Source organism: Felis catus, chromosome B3 (genome assembly GCF_018350175.1).
Source record: "Felis catus isolate Fca126 chromosome B3, F.catus_Fca126_mat1.0, whole genome shotgun sequence".
In the NCBI taxonomy this organism is placed as follows: domain Eukaryota; kingdom Metazoa; phylum Chordata; class Mammalia; order Carnivora; family Felidae; genus Felis; species Felis catus.
This window is the reverse complement of record NC_058373.1, coordinates 127,790,064-127,811,450: the sequence shown is the minus strand read 5'-3', so window position 1 is coordinate 127,811,450 and position 21,387 is coordinate 127,790,064.

Here is a 21,387-nt window from a genome sequence, read left to right as displayed (position 1 = left end):
TTCTAGACAGAGAAACAAAAGGATGATTATGACTTCAACTGAAAAATAAGAGGCCCATTATGTATCAGAATCCTGTCTGGTTAAAATTAATAGCATTTCTTATCTCTCTCAGAGAGATCTTGAAATTTGGGAAGTTCTAACTGATTTTTACCATGCCATTTTAGTGTAGAATATTGAGGTGTTGGGTAAGCAAGGAAATAAAAGAAACACATTCAAAGAGGTACCATTAGGAGAAATGATTGAGTTAGTACAGGTTAATTTCATGCTAATCCATTATGGTTTGAAAAGCTGCTAATTAGTTATTGAGATTCACAATTACTTGGGTACAGAGCAAGACCTTGATGAACCTTCATCAAAGGAAGACAGGTCACTTTTTCAATATTATTTTAAAAGAATAGAAATTTATTGTAGTCTAATATCTTTTAAAGTATTGTGTGTCCAGATTTATGATCCGTATTTAGAAATCTTTCTCAGGTTTTGGAGTCATGGTTATGCTAGCTAAAGAAATGAATTGTGATGTGTCTCCTCTATTTTTTTATAGATATTTTGTCCTTAAATTTTGACAGAATTTACAAGTAAAACCATCTGAACCTAGACTGTTTTATATCAGAAGGCCATTGATCACAGATCATTTCTCTAATATAGAAGCTATTCAGATTATTTCATCTTGAGTTAGTTTTAGTAACTTAAGCTTTTATTTATTTTAAAAAAAAATTTTTTTTCAACGTTTATTTATTTTTGGGACAGAGAAAGACAGAGCATGAACGGGGGAGGGGCAGAGAGAGAGGGAGACACAGAATCGGAAACAGGTTCCAGGCTCTGAGCCATCAGCCCAGAGCTCGAACTCACGGACCGCGAGATCGTGACCTGGCTGAAGTCAGACGCTTAACCGACTGCGCCACCCAGGCGCCCCTAGTAACTTAAGCTTTTAAAAATACACCTATTTCACCAGTTATTGAATTAACTGGTATAAATTCACTCATAATATTAATTTTTCCTCCTTTTTATTTCATTACATGTAATGATATTCCTCTTTCACTCCTGATATTGATAACTTTTTTCTTTCGTTCTCTTCTTTCCTTATCAATCTGCTAAAGTTTACTAATTAAAAAAAATTAAAGAATGAACTGTAAGATTTGTAATTTATTGTTTACTATCAGTTCCACTGATTCTCACAATTATTTGAAAAAAAATTTTAGAAGATTTTGAAATGTGACCTTTTGTGTGTGCATTTCTATTTACTACTTCATATATTAATGACATTACATGACATTACTAAATCATTAATAATCATGTTTTATGATTTTATGACATTAATAAATCATGTTTCCCCATCCCCAAAATGTTATCTAATTTGCTGCATATTACCTGCAAACCAGCAAATATAATCAAACATATATTTTTGATGTTTATTTTTGAAAGACAGAGAGACAGAGCACTAGTTGGGGAAGGGCAGAGAGAGAGGGAGACACAGAATCTATAGCAGGCTCCAGACTCTGAGCTGTCAGCACAGAGCCCGACATGGGGCTCAAACTCATGAACCGTGAGATCAAGACCCGAGCCGAAGTGGAATGCTTACCTACTAAGCCACCCAAGTGCCCATAACCAAATATATTTTTAAAGGAATCACGTACAATTTACTTTTAGGAAGCTTCAACTGTTTTATTTACCAGGGAATGCTAGATCAGCTGTTATTATTGATTTTTTATCTTGACATACTGATAAAATCAACAGCTATTCCTGTCCTATGAAAACTAATCTTATGTACTTTGAAAAATACTAATTAAAAAATAAAATAATAGTTAATGGATACAAGCTGGAAATTCCATCAATTAAGGGACAGCAGGCTAAAAACTCCATCACTTTTAAGATTTATTCAGTACAGAGAAGCTTCCAAGAAAATAAGAAAAAAAAATTGGTTTATGGGCTCTTTCTGTATTAGTATCTATTATTTTCAAGATTTACTCAACTGTTCCAAAAGGACACATTAGTCAAAGTGAGTACTCAGGTATAAATCAAAATTGTCTCCTTTAGACCATCTAATATCCTATTGCAATACTAATATGGTTCATAAAAACATTTTATACTGAAAATGAATGAATATTGCTGGAAATGGAAAGTGCAAGTGCTTTTTCATTTCTTCGCCAATCATCCAGCCATACAAAAATCAAATCCATTATCTAACATATTTGAATCACTAGATAGCATTAGTTTCTTTGGTTTCTGACTTAATTTCTGGAATTCAACATTTTCTGTACTCCCTATAGATTATATAAACCACTGATTATCTATGGTAATGGGAAACTCAAGAATGTGTAATTGAGATCCATAGATAACATGAAAAAGTCATCAATAGCAAAATTGATTGATTGTAATTTTACTTCTCAGCCAATTCTTCTTTTATAGGAAGGGACTGACAACAAGGTCAAGGTAAATTTTGGATAAGGTCTACTTTATCCAAAAGGTAGAATGTGGATGAGAAAAGAAAGCATTTTGGATAATTTTCAAAATTATTTGTAGCTACTGAGCTTATTATCATTTGAATTTTTGAGCTGAAGGAGATTTTATTAATCATTCAATTCAAATTCAAATTTCTCCTTAAAAAACAAACAAACAGACAAACAAACAAACAAAGTTAGTAACAACAGCCCCGGATCCTGTGCATGAGATTTTGGTTTCCTTACTCTCAAATTTTTCCAGGCATTCTGTTGTCTTACATATTTTCTAATGATAATTTTCTGTCTCTGTAAGTGTGCTGGCTTGCTGAGTGGTTTTGGATGAGATAAAAATTTAAATCAGTGAACTTTTGATCAAACAGATTGCCCTCATAATGTGGATGGACCATGACTAACCAGTTGAAGTCCTGAATCAAACAAAAGGCAGACCTTCTAGAGCAAGAGGAATTTCTTCAATATTCTAGGCTTTGGACTAAAAATAAAATTTTGGCTTTACATGGCTTAGCTTCCATCCTACACTGCAAGTTGAGACTTGCCAACCTTCATAATCACGTAAACCAAGTCCTTATATTTTTTCTATATATACACATCTGTGTTCATTAGGATTCTCCAGAGAAAAATAACCAATAATCAATAATTGTGTGCGTGTGTGTGTAAAGACATTTTATTGTAAGGTATTGGCTCAGGTGATTATGGAGGCTGAGAAGTCCTGCAATCTGCTTTATGCAAGCTAGCAACTGAGTTCACGGTGGTGCAATTTGAAGGTCTGAGAGCTAGAGAGCTCATGGTATAGATTCCAGTCTGAGTCTGAAATCTGGAGAAAGAGGAGCCCTGGGGGCAAGAGATCGATGTTCCAGCTCAAGTAGTTAGTCAGAGAGAAAGAATCTTCCAGTACTTCCACCATTTGGGGGAGGCCCTCAACAGATTGGATGATGACCACCCACATTTAGGGAGAGCAACCCACTTTTACTCGGTTTACCAATTCAAGTAAACTGATTTCAGACATACCAGAAATAATGTTAACCAGATTTCTGGGCATCCCATCCAGTCCAGTTGACCCATAAAATGAACTATCACAACATCCTATCAGTTTTGTTTCTCTGGGGAACCCTGACTGATACAGAGAGTATATGAAACAGAGTTTCATCACACTATCAATAGGTACAGAAAAAATCATCTTCTAATTTAATTTAAAGGTAACTGGATTCCTGATGAAGATCATGTTTTCACATCCAGCAAAAATCCTCATTTTCAGCACATATCCTTGAACGTGGCTCTATCTCCTGAGATCCAAGTTTGGGTAAGAAGATGGTTTGACCGAGATGATTTGTATGGCTGTGACCTGAAATGCCAGAATCTTCCTGAAATAGAGATTTGGACAATAACATTATTTTAATATACTTAGACAACTATTCAGTCTTTTAAAAACATGAAATGACTTCAGTGATTTTGTTTTTAATGACTCCACCAACATGCTTGCAGTAGAGAAGACACAGATTAGTTTTTACCAGCTCTATTTAAACAGACATGTTACAATTTAGAGTACTATAATATATATCTATCTATTCCTGTAACTTAAACCAATTTCTCCAAATTCATATAATACCATAAATTGTGGGCATCATACCAGGGATATCCAGGCTTGAGTAAAGTCAAAACATCTAGAGAACAATGAGGATGGGTGGTTAACCTGAAAATAAGCTTTGGCCACAATATCTGAAGAGAGAGATCCTTCTGAGAATCCAACTTTCCCTATGGAGGAAAAGAAAGAGAGAGAGAGAGAGAACGGACACTAAATCTGAGAATCCTCTGGTAGGACATGTCTTCATCCTTTCTTCACTCAGTGGAAACAGAAGGAATTAACAGACATGTGGTTAGCTCTCATTCTTGTTCAGTATCACACTATAAGGTTTTGTGGATCTTTTTTGAGAATCTGTATATCCGTGGTAATAGAGGAAAACCTGTGCTATTGAAGTTTCTCTTTGGTTAGAAAATTGTATAGCTTGGGGAACCTGGGTGGCTCAGTCGTTGGGTGTCCGACTTCAGCTTGGGTCATGATCTCATGGTTTGTGAGTTTGAGCCTCACATCGGGCTCTGTGCTAACATCTCAGAGCCTGGAGCCTGCTTCAGATTCTGTGTCTCCTCCTCTCTTTGCCTCTCCCATGCTCATGCTCTATCTCTGTCTCTCAATAATAAATAAATGTTAAAAAAAATCTAAGAAAATTGTACAGCTTATTTCCTATGTTTCAGCGATGCATTAAAAAAAATTGTTTCTCAAGTCCAAAGTGAAGGAACATTTAGGTGGATGTTCCACTTGACCTGATGGAGACAGGTTTCGGCTAGACAGATATGGGAACCCATTCTGAATACTTCCTTCAAAAACCAAAAGAACTGAATCAGCACTGGGATCAGGGGTCACAGTCTTCACAGAGCCAATTAAGACAATTTCAGGCAGAGTCTAGAATCCATAAGCATAATATTTACCTTGCATTTTCAAAGAGAAAAGGGCAGCAAAACACTTTGGGCTGATTTTTTCTCTCTCTTGGATATCTTGGGATTTTCTTCTCTAAAAGGAAGTCCTTAAGACCTAGCACAAGAGAAGCACACTGGCAAGTTCTGAAACAGTACCCTTGAAATCTGTCTATGGAATTCACCCAAGAGGAAGCACCAATGGGAGACAGCTCCAAAGACCTTGTACATTTCCCTCATGATGAATTTGATCATCAAATTGGAACAAAGCGTTACAGAGGATGAAAAGTGATGTATTCAAAGTTCACAGAACCTGTATGTTGATCATGGACAATGTTAACAGAGTTAATCAATACACAATTCCATTGTCTCTCCCACTATTTCTTTGGAATTTTATCACAATAGGAGTATTTATTCTATTTCTTGGATGGAAATTCCAAAGGCTTACACCTGTTCTGCTTAATCTCTGGTAAAGTCTTAAGTGGACTTTCATTTGCAATTAAAGTCTCTGTTAAAATACCTAGTCCCATGCAATAATTAATTACCCTATATCTCAAGACCAGAAGTCATATATTAATTTTCCTAATACTCACAATGAAGGTTTCCCTCACCAGGCTTAAGTTGGGACAGTAGATATCTCTATACACTCCTTCTCTTGGAGGGAGACTCTAAAACAGTTTTCTTCAAGGAAACACTATTCACAAAATTATTTCTGAGGCATTTTTACATATCTCTCAGGTGACTGAGAAGCATTATTAAATTTGAAGCCATCAATATAACAGTTGCTTTGAATATTTGTATTTTGTTCTGGTAACTAAATTTCATATCTACATCTATTGCATCTTCAGATCTCAGTTGAAATTTAAATGCAATCGCTCCATTCCAAAATGAAATATTATCTGCAACAGAGAAACCATTATCAAAGTAGGGCATTTCTGGGAAGTGAGCATTAGGAGAAATACTCACCTGGTGAACTCTCCAGGTAGGAGAGTTCTGGGGATGAACACATTGCTCATAAAATTGGAGCAAATTGCAATTCCCCACAAGAAAGAAATCCTTGGAAACGTGAGATCAATTTCAGAGTCAGATCAATTCCTATTACTAAGCAGACAGTTGCTACAAGAAAGAAATCCCACATATGTGAGACACATGGGAAAAAAGCACATTAAACACACCTCTTGTCAAACTAAACATCAGAGCATCTATGTAGCCAAGTTCCACGGAAATAATGAATGTGGGAAACCCCTCACCAAGCATTCCTCCCTGGCAACATCAGAGGATTCAAACTGGAGATAAATGGTGTGAATGCAGTGGAAATGAGTAAGCCCTCAATCAAAAGAAGTAACTTCTCTAAAACAAGAGAATCCATAGTAGAGAGAAACTCAGTAAATGCAATGGATTTAGAAAAGTCTTCACTGTGAAATAATTTTCTCATTAAACACTATAGGATCTGCAATAGGTTGGTTTTCTTCTCATAAGATTACTCTACTTTCTTTAAAAAAGTGAATGCAGACAAATAATCTCACAATGCATGGTAAGACAATAAGAATAACTAATTTGCAAAGCACTTTGGTTATCCAAGAATTAAGCTTTCTTCTGGAGAGATGTCAGTGGGACCACTGTGGCATCCATAAGAGTTTTGGTGCGTGGATACACCAAGCAACCTTCCTTATTTTTTTTACTGTTGTTAACATCAATGTTGAAAAATATGAATTAATTGATGCAATCATTTATTTGATGCTTTCATATCTAATGGCTGCTCATGTGCCAGGCATTGTATGGGCAAGCAAGACATTGCTACCACATCTTAAATGGACTCACAAAGTTGTTAGCGGGATCTTTTTTAACTTTTTCCTATTTCTAGGAGATGTCTCAAGTCATTTCCAACTCAGCAATGAAAACACACTTGCACTTCGGTAAATCAGTGCTAGGGCACAAAGAATGATAAAACAGAGGAGGCTGTGGTTAGAAGGGTAGAGTCCATTTCATTTTGATTGTTTTTCAAATGCGTATTTTTGAGAGGGGCTGGTGTCCAGAGCATCTGTGCTGAGAGCAGAGAGCCTAATGTGGGGCTGCAGCTCACAAACCAGGAGCTTATGACTTAAGAGGAAGCTGGATGTTTACCCAAATGACTCACCCCATCATCTCATTTTGACTTTAAGCAAGTTCCTAGGTTTCCAACTGGATTCATTGAATCAGAATCTCTGGAGACACGGTTCTAAATCTGCAATCTACCAACTTGAGGTGCGTAGCTGAGATGAGTCTCTTAGGGCTTTGCACATTGCTTTATGAAGTTCCCAACTAATTTAGGGCACCACTGGCCCTGAGCCCCTAAAGAAACCATTGAGTTCCTTTACAAAATGCTGCATCAGTAATTTAATTTCCTAAGTAATTAGGACGGGCAGACCAGGAAAGAACTGAGAGTAAAAGGGCGCTTATCAGTGGAGTGGAGAGGGTGGTAAATGTTTAAAGTACACGTTCCTGGAGTTTTCAGGTTAAGACTCTGCAGCTGACATGATATGCTAAGGTATTTTTATTTTGGCCTATCTTTTGATCTTTTAAATTATAAGATATAATGGTTCTGAGCGTAAAATAAGTGTAGATTGAATTTTATACTAATTTTATGTATGCTGGTGATGTAACATTAAAGTTTTATCACCTGACCGTACAGCATAGAACTCATGGTCTCGCCTCTGAATTTTCGATCCCAGTCTCCTTGTGACATCCAAGTACAGGCCTCAGCCCTGTCTTAATTCTCTTGCTTATAAATGCCTCCAATCAGGAACTGTTTTCCCTTTTCTCTCTGCCTGACCAAACCCTATGGGCCTTCATGGCCACTGTCAGGGAAGACTTCTGAGTGACTGTACTCTCTCACTGCTCCCAAGTGTGGTGACTACAATATTTTCCCTTGTGATTTTACATGATGCCATGTGGCTATCTTCTTGTACTTTCCTTTTACGTGCATACTTGCAGTCATGTTGGTTTCTAGAGTGCAGGAAGGACCCTGTCTTTTACTTCCTTTAGGTTCCTTATGGTTCATGACGCAGACTTGGCATATTTTCTTAGTGAACTCACTAAGTTTTCCTGGTTTTCCTTACTTTCATAATTGTGCATTACATTGTATCATGGTATATCTTAATTTTCTCAGACTCCTGAATCACAGACGTAAGAATTTATCAAAATGTTCTGTTCATTAAATGAAGCATTAATAATATTAAATAATCAAAACTCCTGTTTCGATACACTGCCTCCGCTTATTCTCAAGTAATCAGAATAGACGGAATTGTCAATAATCTTTTGCAACATATAGTTGCTTCGCTTTTTACACTCACAGCTAACTATATTTTAAAAAAACAGAGAAGGGCCGATTGGTATAATTCAGACATAAGTGGGCCTCAGAAAAACAGACTCCTCCTATTAGGTCCCAATTCATTAGCAGCATTATTCCTAATCTAGTTTTAGAAGATTATTTTGAGGTGTTTAGAAAGATGCATTTGAGTATGATTCAATGTGTTACTTAATAGCAGAATTGATCTCTTGACATAAGATGTGAATGTTCCAGTTGATGAATTGTAAACAACTTGATATTGGCCTCTTAGGGCCAATATCTTTAGGATATTAAGCACTTAATATTTATTTCATCTGCTTTGTAAACAGGATCTTGTTTTCTCCTTCTCTGGTAGTAATTATGGAGAGTCAGATGTTTATGAACAGCCTATAGAGGTCTTTATTTCAAAGCAACATATCATCAAAGCCTCACAAAGGTTGTCCTCCAGGAACACCATTTCCTGAACTTCTTTAAAACCGAAGTAAAAGAACAAAATGAGGACGGCACCTGACACAAGAAACGTACATGTCACTTACCAGGAATGCACACATCTATTTGCACAGCCCTAGAAATTCAGATCTGGTTCGCAGATTTGATTCTCTAATCGAAGGAAGCAAGGGAGCTCTGCTGATGGTTTCCTGAAATGCGATACAAATAATTTGTGCCAGTGAGTAGACGCTGAAGCAAGATTCGGAGACTACACATTGCCACTGAAGTTAAACACAGGAGGAAATTCAATAAAAATGCATTCTGACAAGAAATGACTTTTTATGGTATTTTAAGTTAGAAATAACACTGGAAGGAATGCAGAACTAATTAAGTATCACATGTTGGGTTTTTTTTTTCTCTGCCCACCCCAGTAAGAGGCATATAGCTGAAGGGATGGATAAAATACGTACAGACGAGTGTTTAAAACTGGTAATAGAAGAAGCTTCCTTAATAAAACGACTTCTGAAAAGAGGAGGCAGTGGAATTTAAACGCTCTTCCTCAAACAGTCTGAACACGGTGGTGAAAAACAAATGGTAAGAGAACCGTAACTTTTATCAAAATGGGAAATCGAGTGACCTGCTGGAATACATGGAATAACGGACCTGGCAATGTCTGTGTTGTCCTAAATAGGCAGACCTAACATCCATACTTAAAAATTCTGCAGCAGCTCCCATCATGGCCTAGGCAGAGCATAGCTAAAGCATTCTGCTAGCTTCTACAGTAACCATATTAATTTTTTTTAATTTTTTAACTTTATTAATTTTGAGAGTGACAGACACAGTGCAAGCTGGGGAGGGGCAGAGAGAGAGGGAGAGACAGAGAATCCCAAGCAGGCTCCGTGCTGCCAGCACAGAGCCCGATGCGGGCCTCGAACCCACGAACCGTGAGATCATGACTTGAGCCGAAGCCAAGAGCTGGATGCTTAACCGACTGAGCCACCCAGGCGCCCCCATATTAAAATGGTTTTTAAGTGGTCTTGGTTTTAGCTCTTATTTTGGAGCTGATGGAGGATATTAGAATCTGGTATTAAGGCAAATAATAGTGCAATCTTTTAAATGTTAGATAACGAATCAACTTCGTAGGAGACTACTATTTGCGTATCAAAATCTCTCATTAAACTTTGTAAATGTCATCCTTGGTCAGTAAATAAGTTGTAAATCTGGACTTTAATTAAAAGGAACACAAAAACTTTTAGTTCTGCTTAGCTATGGCATATAACACAGCATGGGCTTTGGTACAGAACATAAAATGATCCACGGCTGATCCAGCTAGAAATTGGGACTCCTGTAATGTAGGGAAAGAGCCATTTTTTTTAACTTCTTTCTAAATTTGAGAACAAACAACCAAGTCTGGGATCCTAGAAACTCGTTTATTCTATTCACCTGCTGCTAGCCTTCCAGTCCCCAGAACCATACGGAAGGAGGTCGTATTGTAAATCCACAGCATTTCTTCTGCATGTTAGGGGCTAGAGAGTTGTCAGGGCAGGTGTTTCAGAAAGGGCAAGGCCATAATAAAGGGAGCCAACTCAAAATGAGCTATCAAGTTCAGAGGCATTCTCTCCCTTTACCTTGCCTTCACACAGAGGGAGGCCGTTAAACCCTGACAAACAAAATGGTTTATAGGCACTCAGCATTTTAGATTCAGGAAATACCATTTTGAAGCCTTGGAACACATTCAAAAATGCACACAAGAAATCCCCATGGTGCCAGCTGTGTAGGCAGATTTCCTAGGGAATGGCAGGTCGATTCTCCCTTCCCTTCTTTGTCAAATGTTCTGTTTCTGTAGTGTTCAAGCAACCTAAATACTGCCAGTTAAATGCATCGAGACGCTGTGGTAAAAGTCAACTTTGAACCCTAAAGATGTCCTCCCACTTGCCTTGAAAGTAATCATCTCTTGGTTCTGCAAGAATTATCGTCAGGTGACTCCCTTGAACTCCCTTTAGGGTCATTCAGTCAGTAGGGCTGCCAAGTTGATTTTGGCAGCTTCCACCCAGAGGCCAAGTCGTTGGAAGTCTTGAGCAGTTGTGTGTTTTATCAGAGAACTCTGTGCCCTCCATGTGTCTCCAATCTCCAACACTGACCCGAAGCACAGCTGGGTTGTGCTTCTCTGAGACGCCTCCAAATGTTGAGAGAATTCGACATAAAGTTTGTAACATATGAGTTACAGAACATTTTTTTAAGGCTAGAGAGGGATGAGTCATGAGTCACCTACTGGATCAGGGCACACAGGAGGGTGAGAAGGAATTGGGGAGGGGGAGATCATGGGTTAGTCAGGTGACTTGGTTGGAAACACCTACAGAACACTGACTAGCGAGCTTGGGAGGTACGTGCATCTGTAGTCCAAGAGACGATTCAGAAATGGGGATTTATGATTTAGGGTCATTGATAACACAGGTGGTGACAGAAGGCATATACTTAGGTGACATTATCTGGAGGAAAAACATAGAATAAGAAAGGGACTGAGAAAGGAAGCCTGAGGAACACTGATATATAGGAGGTGAAAGCTGAGGAACAGAATCAAGAAGAAATTAGAAGGGAAATTAGCAAAAATACACGAGTAGAGAAATAAAATAAGTAAATGACTAATAGTCAATAGGTCATAAGTCTATACTGTATTGAATAAGTATATTTAATAACTATATAGAAAAATTATATTCTATATTGGATAGAATAACTGAATATTGGATTTGATAATAAGGCATCACTGATTTTGAAAGCAATTTCCCTAGAATAATATATTTGGAAAGCTAGATTCTGGGACTATATTTCACACTTAGCTAAGAAAGTAATCTAGAAAGGCAAAAACCCATCAACTGATAAAATACCCAACTATTAACACTAGGATATACCTAAATATAAAGTTTTTCTCCTGTAGATTCTAATGGCGGGGGGAAGACATTTAGCTTTGACATAAAAAACAAAAGACTTGATGTTTTTCTGGATCCTGGATCCCATAGAAAAAGTACACTTTGCCTTTTCATGCTCTAATTGTAAGGAAGATTTGAAGGGCCTCTCCAATCTCTAAATAAACATAGCTCACTGTCTTGTACTTCTTTTTAAAAAATGCACTATAAAATAAATGAAACAGAGGAACAGATACTTTAATCAGGTGCTTTATTTTTAGTGTATTCAAGTTTATGGTTAGTGCATAAATCCTTTCCACCTTCCTTCTATTCCTCTAACTAGATTCTGCTCTGTGTTATTGCACAGGGTTTTTATGCCCTCTAAATTTACATTTTACAGATGCTTGGATTTATGGTACCTCTTCCTTTTGACAGGTCACTATAAGATGTGATATGTCAGCTATTGATTTTACGAGAACATATGTTTATCTGGTTAATTTCTTCCGAAAGACAATGCACACTCTCAGAGTGAGGTCAAGGTCACCAAAATTTTCAGCTTCTTTGAAGACCAAGCCATTTCTACGTTCAGAGATTAAACACAAAGAGACCTAAAAGGAAAACACCCAAAAGTTTGCTGCTTATGAGAATACCCGCAATGGAGCTATAAAAGTCAGTTAACACTGTATGGGGAGGGATAAGTTGAGTCAGTTGGGAGAAGTAAGAGAAAATCTGAACCCAGAGGGGAAAATCAGACTCAAGCCTAAACTCTCTCGTGATATTTCATCTGGGCCTCCAGGCTGTAGTGTCACTTTGATCCTTTGAATATGGACTGTATTTATGTGTAACATGCCAATGACAGCCCAGGGTTTTATAGTTATATAGTCCAGTTTATCACTTCCTACAGGACAGTGATTAAGAGTGTTGACTCTGGAACCATTGTCTGTATGAGTTCAAGCTTTTACTCTAAAACACATGGCCATATCCCTGAAACCATCGGAGCTTTAATTTCCCAGGTGTCATGTAAGAGAAATATTTATGGTGATTTAGAAAATTAATATGAATAAGATGTGCCTAGCATTTAGACGGTATACAATTACAGCTTATTGCATATCTCAAGTAGATAATTTGCTCTTAACTATGTGGACAAGGCATTTCTTAAAAATCATATGATGAGCCTGGTAACACAGCAGACACTACAGTCATAAAGATAAATTAAGCACATCCCTTCTTCTAAAAGAGCTCATCATCTGGTGAGGCAGACACAGCGTGGATAAGTATGCACTGTTTTGTCAAAGAGCAAAATTAGCAGCATGAATGACATATTATAAATTTTCCAAAAGTTCAGGCTGAGAAAACACAGAGAAAAGCACAAGAGGTTGCAAATAAATAGCTCCTGCCATTAGCTGTTGCAAATGTATAATATGCGAGGCTGGATGTGCTACAGATTCATTTTCACTTTGTAAGCAGGACTCTTGGGTTCCATATTGAGGAGTTGGACTTTATCTGATATAAACTAGTCAGGTCATTGGAGTGATTAAGCAGGGGTGGTCACGTGGTCAGGCCGGTGTTAAAAAAATTCCTCCTGAAGACTATGTAGAGAGCTAACATCAGGATCTAAGGGAGTTTGATCAGAAAACAACAGCTCAAGTGAATAGAGCATCAGAGGGTGAGAAAGACCATAGATTTAGAAAACTCTGTAAGCTTCTTCTTCACTTATGACTATGATAAGGGCCTTCAGAAGGTAGAATTATCACTCAGTGGTTATTTCTTGGATGCAGGCAAATGAACAAGAAGGCAGACAATTCTCAGGTCTCACCCTTAGCTTGCCTTTTGTGTTCTTAGTGCCATCTTTCACTTAGTAGGTGCTCCATAAATGTTGAAGATGAAAAGGAGGAAGATGGGTGGAAGAATCCTTTTCATCCCCTGGGGATATTGAACCTAGAGGGTTCTGCCAGTTTTCCATGGAGCTATAAGTTTGTGTGAAACAGGGATTTGTAGAGCTGGCACCACTCTCCGGAAAGATAATATTTAATAAGTGATACACCCTAATGTAATATAGCTGTATAAGGAGAGATATACCATCAGGGAAAACTACTAATGATAAGAAATTACTTGCATAGCTAAGGTCTTCGAAATTACAATAAACAAGCATTTTACCACCAAATTACTTTCTCTTGTATTTGAAGTGCCTAGGGCTATGGTGCTAATTAACTTTGGGCCTTCCCTGGTATGGAGGCAGCTTAGTTTAATTAAATCAATAGTGCTGTATATTAATTATGGTACAGACTTAAATAATTTAGGGAGCACTTTCCTTTCTTACAAAACGTTGTTTATATTTTGGTCCAAGGTGACAGCATTAGTTTGCTTCAAATTTAACGAATGCTACTAATGATTCATCCTCTCTCCCTTTCCTCCCATCTGCCATCAACAACAGCAAAAGTTAGGGTCTTACCTGTGTAGCAAAGGTTAGGTTCAATTCCATGATAGTAAAGTGACTAACAGAAAAAGTATATATCTTGGCTATAGATAATTCTCCATTTACATTTACAAGTGTATCTAATTTTAATACTCTTGATTTTTACAAGTCCATTTGTCTTGATTCCTAAAATGAATGAACTGGGTCTAGAGGTTGCTTGAATAAAGTTCACCCACCCAGTCTAAAGCAACGATAGTTTGGAAGAAATAATTATTATCCACAGTCCTAAATTCAAGTATCCACAGACATGATTGAATCTGAAGAGGCTGTCACTTCTCCAAAAACATATTCTTTTTTGAAATAACCCACATGCACTGTGCCTTGAAACGAATAAATAGAATCATATATTTCAAGGGAATAAGAAAGCCATCTGGTATAGAACCCTTCCTCAAAGCATCTAATTTATTAATTGTTGATTATCAGTTGAAAACCCACTAAACTCTCAATGCTGCTCTGTGCCACATGGAGGGGAGGCATTCTTATATTTCAATCTTTTATCTCAAATGCTTTTATTTTTAATGGGACATAAAACTAAAATAAATAAAGCACATGACAATGCATAAAAAAGTAAATGTTATAAGCATTCAGAAAGAGAGACATTTTATTTGGATTGGGCTATTTAAGACAGATCTTTTAGCTCATCTCAAGGAAATGCAGTATACAAACTTGGTAACATCTCCCCATGATAATTTTTTTTTTGACAGAGAGAGAGAGAGAACATAAGCAAGGGAAGGGCAGAGAGAGAGAGAGAGAGAGAGAGAGAGAGAGAGAGAGAATCCCAAGCAGGCTCTGTGCTGTCAGCACAACAGAGCCTGACACGGGGCTTGGACTTATGAACCAAACCGTGAGATCATGACCTGAGCCGAAATCAAGAGAGCCACCCAAGCACTCCTCCATCACACATTTCTGATGTCTATGACCCTAATGACCAATACTGGGCCATTATAGTTAAAATGTGAAACCATCAGTCTTTCCAAATCTTATAAAAAGAAGACTGGAAAGTAACCTCGCATTTTGGGACGATACTGATTGGTTGATTATATTAAACTCCTATGCGTTGTTGTTTGGATGTGGAGGTAAGGATATGTGGATAGGGGACTGGGCTCTTTAAAGACAATTGACTCCTACTCCAGTGATGACAATCGCACAGAAAAGGGAATGACGGTTTTTGCAAGGGCTGAGATCTTGAGATGAAAGTCATAATCTAAATGCCAGTTTTTATTAGCATTCTATTCGATCAGCAGAATTTCTGAATGTGAGCTGAAGAGGGGTGGGGGGGATGGATGTTTTGATATGCTTCTCTGTCTTCTTGTGTAGTCAAACCCTGCTGGATTGCCTGCCCCATTATCACCTTCTACTAACTGAGGAAGTGAATATCAAGACCTCATAAAGGAAGCATGCTGCCTACATTATTTTAGATGAAATGTGTCCTTTCCTACCTCCAACATTCTGGGCTGCTGCTGCTGTTCTGTAGAACATTAATTCAGCAAGTAAATAGGCTTTACTGATAGGCTACTTGTTTATAATATTTAATTTAATTGCTCCGCAGATAGAAGCCAATTCTATTCTATACATCTTCAAACTACAATGGTACAAAGAGAGAATTATAATAATACCCGACATAATAGTTTTCCAACGACAGATACTGCCATGTAAAAAATATTTAGTAACTGCATTATGATTATGTTAGTGAGGTAAGACATTCTATTGCTGGAAGCAATTACAGCTTGTAATACATAAGAGCGATGACTTTAAATGAACAGAGAGAAGTGAAGCCCCACAGTGTACGTCTGTGTGAGGAGGCAGTGTTTGCTTGCCAGGGAAGGGGGAAAGCCAGGAAGTTAACTTATGACATAAAACAAAAGAGTAGCGTTTTTCTATAAGGAGCATTTTGACTTTTCAATGATACACAAGACAAAACAAAACACATTACTCAAAGCAGGAGAACATAAAAACTGGTTTCAAATGGTAGGTGTAGAAAGAGCTTTCTTTCAGAAAAGTGCTCTAATAATAAATAAAAATATAGTCCTTAATTGTTTTTAATTTTATTTTTTTAATTTACATCCAAGTTAGTTAGCTTATAGTGCAACCATGATTTCAGGAGTAGATTCCTTAATGCCCTTTACCCATTTAGCCCATCCCCCCTCCCACAACCCCTCTAGTAACCCTCTGTTTGTTCTCTGTATTTAAGAGTTTCTTATATTTTGTCCCCCTCCCTGTTTTCATATTATTTGTCTTCCCTTCCTTTATGCTCATCTGTTCTGTGTCTTACAGTCCTCATGTGAGTGAAGTCATATGATATTTCTCTTTCTCTAATTTCGCTTAGCATGCTACCCTCTAGTTCCATCCACAGAGTTGCAAAGGGAAAGATTTCATTCGTTTTGATTGCCGAGTAATTTCAATAATAAAGTTCCTCTCCCGGATCCTGGGTGGCTCAGTCAGTTAAGCGTCAGACTCTTGATTTCAGCTCGGGTCATGATCTCACAGTTGGTGAGTTTGAGCCCTGGGTCGGGCTCTTGTACCCACAGCGCAGAACCTGCTCGGGATTCTCTCTCTCTCACTCTCTCTCTGCTCCTTCCCCACTCTCTAAATAAATAAATAAATAAATACTCTCTCAGTGAATAAATAAATACTTGAAGAAGATAATAAAGTTCTCTCAAAAACTTTGTTCTTCATACTCCAGTAGTGTTTAGAGAGTAATATGTCATAAGCAGAATTCCAAGCATTGCTTTCTGCTTCTGTGTAGATGTTGGAAAGAGTAGAGGAAATCGAGGGTGGTGGTGCAAGAACTTAAAGCAGAGGTACCCCTTCCCCTTTGCAGTGCGGAACGATATCCCCAAACAAGAAGACAACCTGGTACAGAAACTATCTGAGGCAATGACTTCTGTTACGGATGTCTGGTAACACCTCTAGACGGAAGTGCTTATTATTATTTTCTGCACTCCCCAGAAATCCAGTAACAGCTCACACTTCTGGTACAATCCACTGTTTGCTTGCTCCACGTTCCTAGTCTCCCCACCACTCATGGGACTTGCAAGCCCGTGTTAGCTTTTGGAGCCCCCCGGCCTTTGCACACCCTGAACCCACATCCACCTGGGCCTCCTCCCACCCACAGCCCCCCGCTGAGCCAGTACGAAGTTCCAGTGAAGGCTCTGATCCTCAAATTGAAGTGCAGCTATGACAAGATACTTCTTCCTACTGGTCTTTTAATTTTACTCAAGGATGTAGATAATTTTATATCCCGAATAAAACACATACAAATTATGGATAACAGTAAAGCTGCATTAAGTTTAAAATGAAACCAGTTGCAAGGCAAATTTCCTCTTAAAAGCTAAGCAGCCGTGGTCCTCAGTTACAGGTGGCCCTCCCCACACCTCCAGGAGGGCACCTCTAAAATCTCCAGTGCTACAGTCTTTCTTGATTTCCTTGGGCCAAATTATTCATGTATTCTTGTGGGCTCGTACAGTGCTTCATATTCACATTTATAAGTGTGAATATATATATATATATATATATATAATATATATATAATATATAAGTATATATATACTACAAAATAGTATATTGTACTATTTTCAGTTCCCTTTCTTTTATGACTGTGAATTCTTTTCTGTGGGGTCAGTGGTTTTGACCTGGGTTCTGAGGATAAAATGATAAATATTAAATGGCACATATTATTATTCACCGGAAGACATGAATTGGAAGATCCGGGTCCTAAACTGGCAACGCCACTTACTGGGTGTTGTTTTGCCTCATAGTTCTATATTATTATATAGTGTTTTAAATAACCATGGTCTACCATAAGAGAAAATATAAACAGAGGTGAGGAGAAAGAGAACAGACATGTTTTGTGTTGTTTTTAAATGTTTATTTTTGAGAGAAGGAGAGTGGAGGAGGGGCAGAGAGAGAAGGAGACACTGGATCTGACGCAGGTTCTGCGCTGACCGCAGAGAGCTGGATGCAAGGCTCGAACTCACAAACTGTGAGACCATGACCTGAGCCGAGGTCGGACACTCAACTGACTGAGCCACCAGGGGTCCTGTGAACAAACGTTTTTATGTATAAAATGGAAGGATGCCCTTGGAGAAGAGAGGGCAATGTGCAAGATTTCTTCTAAAATCGCACTATAAATTGTTATGCTAAGTCCACAGTTGTGTCTGCACATAACTTTTGGTAGAGCCCTAATCCTTTTCACCTGAGTAGAGAACAATGCATGGATATTATCAGGGTCTCTGCCCGTGACCGTAAGTCCTTGGAGATAGTCCTATCATCTCCATGTTTCTTTATGTTTTAATTTGTTATTATATTTGTATTCCTGCATTGTTGTCATATTAGAAAGCATTTATGAAATAGCTTGTTTTTCCTCCAGAGCATAATAATTTCATGTATTGTGTTCTCTAAATTAGAATAAATGGATCTGGAATTTAATTCTCACAATTAACTAAATAATTTCATGATTTAGGGCAAGGGTCTTCATCTATCTGAGTTATGTTTTTGATGCTTATATAGTAAACAAAATTATAGAAAACTTCAAATGAGGTAATGTTGCCACAAATGACTGAGTTTTGAGCCTAGAACATAGAAATACATATTCGTATAGTCGAAACATGGAAACATAGCACAATAACTAAGAACAGGAACTCTGGACTCCTCATGTTTTAAAATCCTGACATCATCTCTTATCAGCTGTGTGTCCTTTGGCAATATATGTAAAATCCCTTGCCTTAAATTCCTCATCTATAAAGTGTGCATTTATTGGAAGATTCATAGCGTTGTTGAAAATGAAATGATACAGCATATGCCGGCCCCTGCCATACTGTAAACCCCTGATAATTGCAACCTATGAGAATTGTTGTAGTCAAGACAATTTTACAAATCAGTGCTGATAGTGGAAAAGATGAACATAGGTAATTGGAATAGAGACTGAGAATTTTGCAACTTCAAGCTCCAAATTAGGAAAAAAAAAACCAACACTGTACTTTCACTTCATCCTAATGTAAACTCTGTCTCCAAACTGTTAGCAAGAATTACTACATTTCACCTCAGCCTCTCCTTCCCTGAAAATTCTCTTATTAGGCACCCAGGGACTAAATGAGCTGTGTCTGATGACAATTCAAGGCAGTGGAGGAGGCAATCATCACTGCATCTTCAGGGATTATTTAAATTTAGCATCTTTCAATAACCTTGAATAATGTCTTTAAACTCATAAATAAAGTCTAATGCTCTCTCATTTTTCCATTTCACAAATGTTTTATGGAAAGCGTCCATTGTGTTGGGCATCGTGAGATGGAATGTATTATCTCTGGTGAGATGGTCATTCTTGGTAAAGCAAAGAGTGTATTTCAAGACATGGGGAGTCTGACAAGGCAGTTAATTCAGGGACTTCCAGGGGGGTCACAGTAGTGGGAAAATGCTGTATAAGTGAGGGAGAATAGAGAGCATAGAGGCTGGAAAGATAATCAAGATCCAGATGATGAGGATCTTTGTATGCCCTCAAAAATAGTTTGTTCTGTAGACAAGTAAACTCATTTATGAGGGAACTAGTAAGTTTGCAGTACGATACAATTTAAGATTAATTTTAAAACTCTTATTAGTGGTGCTTTTCTCATCATTCCTCTAAACTTTTAGCTTATTGGTTTCTCAGGGAAATGCTTTCCTTTCAATGATCATCGTTTAGGGAGTTGATTTAAACATGTATATTCACCTATTGAGGTCCTGGAAGGATACTGGGTATTTTTGAAACAATTCTCTTTCAGAAAAGGTTTTCTGCTTCTTTTGTTTGCTTGCTTTTAATTATTTTCTCCCTTTTGCCACAAGCATGCACATGTTTTCTTTGTGCTTTGCTTAGAAAAGAACTATTTTTTGAGGCTATTTCTGAAACCCACTAATGAGTCACTCTGATCCTAATTTGGCCAATAGTCAAGGTTGAGAAGCTAATATTCTAGCTCGAGAACTATGCCTTAGGATTCCTGTTGTCTCAATTACTTCGAGCATGTTAGCTTGTTTTATTTATATACATACGGATGGTGAATCGAGGTGCCTCTATCCTGGTGGTGGTGTTGATCCAAATGCTGGAAACTTCCTGATTGTGCCATAAATAAGGGGCAGAATAGCCATTTTAAGAGCAGCTCCCCTGTTGTTCTGCCACCCCATTCCTTGATATTTCTTCCACATGTGACACACTATGTTTCCATTAGGGTAGGAATTAATTACCTTTGGAACACTTTCCTTGGGGCTGTTCTTTTTACCCTCCTCTGCCACTCACGTCCTTCTTCTGGGCACCGTCATTTGGGACACGGCAAAGGCACACACCTTTTCTTTTTCTGGCCTTTAGAAAGGCTCATTAGTGCCCCATCTGGAGTCCAACTGAGAAAATGTTGAGAGTAATGAATGCATTTGGGGATTGTATTTGTGTATCTATCACCTGATGCATGTAGGAAACCTGTAGGATGTCTAGAACACTCTTGGTCTACTTGGCTAATTCAGACTCATTCCAGGAGTAGACAACGCAAATATCAGCTCTTTTCGAAATGCCTGTGTTCCAATGAGGCTTGTGTGTATGCATTTCCATGTACGTGTTCCTCCTTAGAACTCCAATTTCACCATGTGTAATATATACACTTCTTAGAGTAATTGTCATATTGAAAATAGTAATTTCCCTTGGTGCTTGTTCTTCTCCTTCCTCCTAGACCGCAAAGTCCTTGCAGGCAAAACCCCCTTTTAATCACTCTTACGTCTCCAACATCTGGCAACGTATTATTAGCAAGTGCAGAAAAATATTTCAAGAATAATTAGGATTTTTTAGTAGTTTTGTGCTAAATCATAGTTCCCTCCCTTATTTTGTATTGAGGTAGCCTTTTTAAAATGTTTATTTATTTAATTATTTTGAGAGAGTGAGAGAACATGGGGAGGGGAGAGGTAGAGAGGGTGGAGAGAGAGAATCCCAAGCGGGCTCCCTGCTATTAGTGTAGAGCCTGATGAAAGGCTCAATCTCAGCAACTGTGAGATCATGACCTGAGCCAAAAGCAAGAGTCAGATGCTTAACTGACTGAGCCACCCAGGCACCCCAAAGTGGTCTTTTCCTAAAATGCAGTTCTCTATACCTTTCAAACTAGGTAAAATAAAAGAGTCCTGCTCTTCTATGACTGAGAGTTGTAAATTTGGTTCTCTAGATGAAATACTTTTATGACATTTTATTTAAGTGACATATACATAAAGGACTATGTTATAATAGTATAACTTGATAAATTTTCACAGGGACCACACGCATATCCAAGGACCCATAACCAGAAATACCTTCCTACTCCTGTCCTGTCATCAGTACTT